Here is a 7,687-nt window from a genome sequence, read left to right on the forward strand (position 1 = left end):
AATTTATTATCTGAGATGAGTGGGTTGCCATCAAGTACAACATATGTATCATAATGCCAACAACGGAAGGTCTCATTTGGAAATGACACTCCTGCGCTCATAAAAGGTAAAGGCTCTGTTCTTTTAAAGGAAAAGGTCAAAGCCAGAAATGTTATGTATGTTGATGGCTTAAAGCATAATCTATTAAGTGTTAGTCAAATATGTGATCAAGGAAATGAGGTAGTATTTCGATCAAATGGATGTATTGTTCATGAGCTTGATACAGGAGAAACATTGATCAAAGGCATAAGAACTCCAAACAATTTATACATACTCAAGGGAGGATAGAACCAATGCTATCTAAGCAAAAATGATTAACACTGGCTATGGCACAGAAGATTGGGGCATCTAAGCTTCCCTTAGATAGGGAAAGCATGCAAATATCACGATGTTCGCGATCTTCCTGAAATTAGAATTCCAAACAATACAATATGCAAATCATGTCAATTTGGTAAGTAAACCAGAACACATTTCCCTATGAAGGTAGGATGAGCTAGTAAGCCACTTGAACTTGTCCATACTAATTTATGTGGTCCATCAAGGAAAAAGTCACCACGAGTAGAAGAATACTTTATATTGTTCATTGATGACTTTTCCATGATGTGCTGGATAGGACTTCTGAAGCATAAAGACGAAGCTTTTGAAAAGTTCAAAGCTTTCAAAGCCTTGGTTGAAAATGAATCAGATCGTAAAATCAAATGTGTTAGGTCTGATCGAGGAGGGGAATATACCTCGGATGAATTTTTTGACTTTTGTGAAGAACATGGAATAAGAAGGGAATTCTCTACTGCAAGGACTCCTCAGAAAAATGGAGTGGTAGAAAGGATGAACATAATGGTTCAACAAATGGCTCGTGCTATGCTTAATGAGTGTAGAACTCCTGCAACCTTCTAGGGTGAAGCTGTATTTGCTGCTGTTACTATTCTCAACAAAACGAACGTCTAGGTAAATAGCACTCAAACTCGTCATGAATTGTGGTATGGTAAGACACCTACTATAAAATACTTCAAAGTCTTTGGAAGAAAATGTTACATAAAAAGGACTGATGAAAAGCTTAGCTAGTTTGAACTTAGAGTAGATGAAGGAATTCTCCTTGGTTAGTCTTCCCAAACTAAATGATATAAGTGTTACAATAAAAGAATTTGAAAAATTGTTGAAAGTATTGATGTGGTGGTTGATGAAGCAGGCTACAATTCAAAGTAGGTAAAATTCAAAGATTTTGAAGATGATGAGGACTATCCTTCAACATAAATTTAGACTAATGATGAAGAAGAAACCTATGAGGCACCAGAAGAACAGATAAGGGTAGAAGAAAAGAATCCATCTAGGTACGTCTAGAAGAACCATCCAGAGACTCAAATTTTGGGGCAGAAAGAGGCATGTGTACAAACAAGAAGAACTATTACAGAAGCTTCAATCTATCTAGCATTTCTCTCCTCCATTGAACCACGAAATGTAAGTGAAGCATGCAAACGTGAATGCTGTGTCAAGGCCATGAATGGAGAACTTGACCAGATTGAAAAGAATAACACTTGGGAGTTGGTTAGTAGACCAAATGATAATAATGTCATAGGGAGAAAATGGATATTCAAAAACAAGTTGAATGAAAATGGAGATGTTATTAGAAACAAGGCCAGACTTGTTTGTAAAGGGTATGGTCAACAAGAAGGTATAGACTTTGAAGAAACGTTTGCACTGGTTGCCAGACTTGAAGCCATAATAATGTTCCTTGCTCTTTCTAGCTTTCAGAAGTTCAAAGTATATCAAATGGATGTGAAATCTGCCTTTCTAAATGGAGACTTAGAAGAAGAAGTGTATATTAAGCAACCAGATGGATTTATCCTTGGAAATGATCCAAAGCTTGTATGCAAACTCAAAAAGGCTCTCTATGGTCTTAAACAAATCCAAGGGCTTGGTATTATCGTCTGGACAAATACCTCCATCAACAATGTTTCTCAAAAGGATCAACAAATAGAAATATATATATAGAAATAGACAATGATAAATTTCTAATACTTGTTGGGTATGTTGATGATATCATCTTTGGTAGCAGCGAAGAATCCATGAGTCAAAGCTTTTCTTTGGTGATGCAAAAAGAATTTGAAATGTCCCTGCTTGGTGAGCTCACATATTTTCTTGGTTTATAAGTCCAACAAAACAAAGACGGTATCTTTCTATCACAAACCAAGTACCTCAAGCAAATCTTGAAGAAATATGGCATGTAAGATTTGAAACCATTATGTACCCCTATGGTAACAGGATGCAGCCTCAACGCAAATGATGAATCAGCAGTAGTACATCAACGAACCTATAGATCCATGATTGGTAGTCTGCTCTATCTAATAAGTACCCGACCAGACATCATACATGCAGTAGGTATAGTTGGAAGATTCCAGAAAAATCCAAAAGAAGCACACCTTCAAGCAGTTAAAAGGATTTTCAAATATCTTCAGGGAACACAAAACTATGGCTTATGGTATCCTAGAGATACAGATCTCACACTTCATGCATATACAGATGCAGATTGGGCAAGAAGTGTCGATGATAGAAAAAGTACTAGTGGTGGTGCATTCTTTATGGGTTCTAGATTAGTGTCTTGGTTTAACAGGAAACAAAGTTCAATTGCATTATCTACAGCTGAAGCAGAATATGTGGCTACTGCATCTTGCTGCACATAACTCCTTTGGTTGATGTAAACATTGCAAGACATTCAAATCACTTGTACTCCACCAATTTCCATTCTATGTGATAATACAAGTGCAATCAATATTTCAAAGAATCCTATCATGCATTCCAAGACCAAGCACATACCTATCAAATATAATTTTCTTCGAGAACAAGTTCTCGAACAAAAAGTCAAATTGGAGTATGTTCCCTCCAAGGAACAAGTTGCTAATATATTCACGAAACCATTGCCAAGGGAGACATTTGAATACCTCAGACAGAAACTGGGAGTAATTGATGCATCATCTTGCTGTTGACAATTACCTGTTTCAAAGAAAAGTGGGTGTATGTGAGTTTCATAAAAAGTATCCACATACATAGGCAGGTTAAGGTGGATATAGTCGCGTATATGTTAGTTTGAAGAAAAACAGTGGGCCAAACTCAGGATGAAAAGAGTTTGATGTGGGTCTGATCATTTGGCACAGGTTCGGGGGGACCATATAGTTCTAATAGTGCATTGTTGGCATCTCCTTAGAAGATCTTGGTACTAGTTCACAGTTGTTTTGATTCAAGTGGAACAGGTGCAGAGGGAGATCATGGTTGTTGGTTTGGATGATGATTGACAGATGTTGGTTGCTGATGACTATCATAGTCTTGTCTTAGATTTTTGGTCTCTATCTCATGTATTTCTTTGAGTATCAAGGTCATGTAATGACCTACTTTGTTTCCCCACTATGCCTAGGATGGATGATGTAATGCTCTTGTTTTATCATGTATAAACTTTTGGTATATCCCCACTTGGTTGGTTGGATGAGTTAATTTTGGTATATCCCCACTTCGTTGGGAGATGGATGTATGTATGAGTCTTTGGTCATAGGAAGGTCATCTATGATACATAGAATCATGTTCTTTCTTATAGAACATTTTTTGAAAACCTTGCCTACAGTCAGGGGGAGCATGGACAACAAAGCAAAGCAGAGATTTCAGCATGAACTCACGGGGAGCATAACCCTTTGCCCTTGATGACAAAGGGGGAGAGTGACTTGGGGTTGCCAACAAGTCCAAAGGGGGAGATTGTTGGCATTATGACACAGGCTTGGCACTATGGCACATGTATTGTCCTTTATGGCAACTCACTCGAAAAATCAATCAAATGATAGTTCATGATCGCAGGCTCTCAGAATAAAGGAAAAAGAGGTATACACAGGTTGTTGTTGAACAAGTTGCATATACACGTGGATTCATAGACCAAAAGGCTCGTATGCATATACATGCACTTTCATGCACAAAAAGGCCCGTACAGTTTGGAAAACATGTTTTTTGGTCCTTGGTATTTGAACCTATGGTTTGGGACCATGGTATCTCATCTGAAGTGTTGAACCCAAGTATTTGGACCTAGGTATTGGGTCGAAATGGTTTTGGACCATCGTATTGAGTAAGGCCTAAGAATATAAAAGGGGAAGGAGATCATTAGGCCAAGGCACTCAAGGATTGTATATCCTCTGAAGAACAAGGTCTAGAATACTAGTTATTGGGTTATGGTGCATATCTAGATTTGAATCAAGGAGGAACCTGAGCGCAAGGAGAAGGATAAGTTCTATTTATGTGTCAAGATCTTAAGGCTTGAAGAGAAGTATCTTTATGTGATTTTGATTTGTTATATTTTGCGCATGACTTGATCTATAAATCTGATGATCTGGGTATAAGTGATTCTGAATAGTTGAAAAGGATAAATTATCTTTTATAGATCTGTACACAGGTTCAGCATATCAAAGGTGCGTATACACACTGGTTTGGTAATTGAAAATCACGTATACGCAGGTTTGCCATAATATAACAGCGTATGCATGCAGGTTCTACATATTGAAGTAGTGTACGTCTCATAAAATATGTTTTAGCTACTTTTGTTTATTGCTGCTGTGTTCTGGGTTCAGGATTGGTTTTTGGTTACTATTACTATATTCTGGTTACAACATTTAAAGAAGTGATTGTTTGATTTAGTTTTGGTTAGTGCAAGGGAGATTGATTGATGCAGATATATTTTGATGTTTGATTGATGCTGTTGATGGATCCCATCTAAAAATTTATGAAATGTGGTCCCTGGAAGAAAAGAGAAGGTTGTAGCCTTTTGTAGGCCAGCACCTATGTACTAGTACATCAGTTAGTACAAGAGCTAAGGGGGTTTTTGCTGCCTTCCACGAGAATCTAGAGAAGGAGAGAAAGTTATAACCTTATGTAGGTAGAAGCCTGCATACTGGTATAAGACTGCACTAGTTTAGAAACATTGTAAAAAGAAGTTTCTTATTAAAAGAAGATAGAGATGAATTGCAGCAGGTGGTTTTCACCCACATTAGGTTTCCACCTTATATCTTCTGTTCTTGTGTGTGACTGTCTACTCTATTTTACTGTACCTAGTTACTGTTTATATGGTTCTGATGCACAGATTAATGATCAACATCTAAATAATAAATTAAATTATAAGTCTGCAGGTTATACGCTAGTTTCCTTAACTACAGTTGCATATATACGCAATTTTCACTAACAGGAGTAGCATATATCAATTTGTTTATGGAAATGAATTGATAATACTAATTCACCCCCCAAGTATTATTTCCAACATTGGGGGGAGATTTGGTAACGAAGATGAATATCAAGGTTGGGATGAAGACAAGCAGAGAATAAAGGGTGATAGTTCTCTGAATCTCGATTGCAAAGTAATTACAGGTAAGTATAACTTATGAAAAATTCATTTTACAAGAGCTACTGTGTTTGATTAAACTGGAAATGTTGTAGAGGGAGCAGGCTCCCACTCTATTAAATTAACTGGTATAGCTTTGTTAGTAGGTTCCAAGTAGTTTTTTATTCTTGCTAAGAATACTTATACAGAAAGGCATTATCATTGAAAACTAATAAAATTATTTGTACAACATAAAATAGCTTTATTCTTAAAAAAAAACAAACCAAGGTAGAGGAGAAACTAACCAGTCCGAATGGGCTAGTTCTGCCCAGAAGACACCAATTGAAATATCAGTGTCTGTGTAGGTAGATAAACATTGATAACAGAGTGAGTGTTGTGGCAAGTTCCATTTTGATAGAGAACCCTAAGGAATTTCTGAGCAGATTGGTTACACATATAAACGTAACTTAAGAGCTCCATGGGATATAAAGCAAGTATAAATTTATTTAAGAGTATTTTGTGTGTAAGTGAAGTCATGAGAAATTTGAAGGAAACCTAAATATAATCTAAGTGACTCAGAACTTTCCTTTTTAAATACTTAAGATTAACCTATGTAATTGAATGTTGTTAACTTAGGGACCCATGCTAATATGAGGCCCTATGTGCACCTAGAACCAGTCACGTACAACCAGAGGGACTTATCTAAGTAGCAAGTGTTGCTAGTAGATAAGAGCACAAATAAATGTGCGAAACAATCGGTATGATCGAAGAAGTGAAAGAAAAGAAATACAGGGTAACAGATTTATCTCTATAACCGCAAAGGAAGCGGTATTGCAATTAGAGGCCACCAAACGAGTTATAGAGCCACAGGGAAACTAGCCCCTTAAATAGAAAAGAAAAACCCTAGTTAAAAATTGAAACAGATGACACACTACGCTCACGGCTAGATTCTTGGGGTTCTAGAATCATGGCCATCACAGGAAAGACCTGTTGGTTTAATCATTTCTTTTAAACGAAAATAGGACTACTCATTCCAAATCCAAAAAAATTAAGCTCAGAATAGCCACAACAAAATTCTTATGCATATATTAAATAAACGTTCAACACAAACAGAACAATCTTTTCCATGAAGAATGGTATAAACATTTGGAAAGAAGTATTGAAACCAAAAAATAATAGTCTCTACGCAGAGAAAAAAATTATCCATGAACGTTATTCAGACAAAGGAAATAGTTGTACAATAAGCATAAATGAAGAAGACAAATAGATACATATACCATGATGAAGAACAAATGTGCAGTCATATTACAACATTGAAAGCTGCAACATTTCAGTCACAATAACAACTCAAGAGACTCCTGCTCTTACATAAGAGCGGGCCAAAAATCTAAGTTACTAAACCTGGTCTGTTTGAACAATAAGAATTACAACTTCATCATAGAACCAAAAGAAACCCTCCACCGGGCAATTAGAAAAATGGTGAGAATCCCAACAAGAGGAATCCGAAACAGTTTTAGGTCTGAGGCCAGAAATCCTTCCTAGCATGATAAAGACAAGAGAAAAAATGCAGATTAAACGAGAGAGCCCTTTACATCACGGACTAGACTATCAGAGTTACCAAAGACATACCCAGGGAATATTCGTGCTCCATGCCAGGTAAGGAGATTGTTTCACCTGCATTTACACTAGTGTTCCACGGATTCACCATTTCACAACCTGCAAAAAGGATTTCGAGGTTATGCAGTAAATTCCATACAGAGAACAACTTTTTAAAGAGAAAAATAAAACAATGCGTGAAAGTTTATAGGGTAACCATAATTCACCTGGTAACGGGTAGAGTTTCACAAACCCCATGGACGGGGAACACCTCATCCGCCTCTGCAACATGCAGTAAGCATCATGCTCCTGGACTTCAGAACGAGCAACCCTCAAGTGGAGCAGGGAAGCCGAACGGAGTGCCAAGGCAAAAGGTAACAAATGAACCACATAACCCTACAAGCAAGACTGAAAAGCCACCTGAAACGCCACCAGCCGTGCGATGGCAAACCCTTGACTACCACCGTCGATGCGACGGAGAATCCCGAGGAAACCTGACACATCTGCAATGTCATTTAAGCCGACATCGCAGAGAAATTAATTACTAGAGGACCGGTTTGGGGGTAAGCTCGAGGTGTGAGCTGAGCTGTCTCATTTTGGCAAGAGAGAAAATTAATTAAGACTGTAGAGGACTGTCCGAGTTCATAAATGTCAAACCAAACAGTACAACTGTAATCTAGATCTGTATTATATAACAGATTATCATGTAAT

General features: G+C 37.3%; 1 long non-coding RNA gene across 1 annotated transcript; it reads right to left on the minus strand.

Annotated features, from left to right (window-relative positions):
• Positions 1 to 6,662: 6,662 nt before the first annotated feature.
• LOC149255182 (uncharacterized) lies at positions 6,663 to 7,355 on the minus strand. Its single transcript, XR_016266341.1, has 2 exons — positions 7,204 to 7,355; positions 6,663 to 7,096 (listed from the first exon to the last, which is right to left on the minus strand). It is a non-coding gene; the product is annotated as an uncharacterized LOC149255182 (long non-coding RNA).
• Positions 7,356 to 7,687: the final 332 nt, after the last annotated feature.

This window comes from Pinus tabuliformis, chromosome 7 (assembly GCF_031772625.1).
Source record: "Pinus tabuliformis cultivar Carrire ecotype Pingquan chromosome 7, CPIR1, whole genome shotgun sequence".
In the NCBI taxonomy this organism is placed as follows: Eukaryota; Viridiplantae; Streptophyta; class Pinopsida; order Pinales; family Pinaceae; genus Pinus; species Pinus tabuliformis.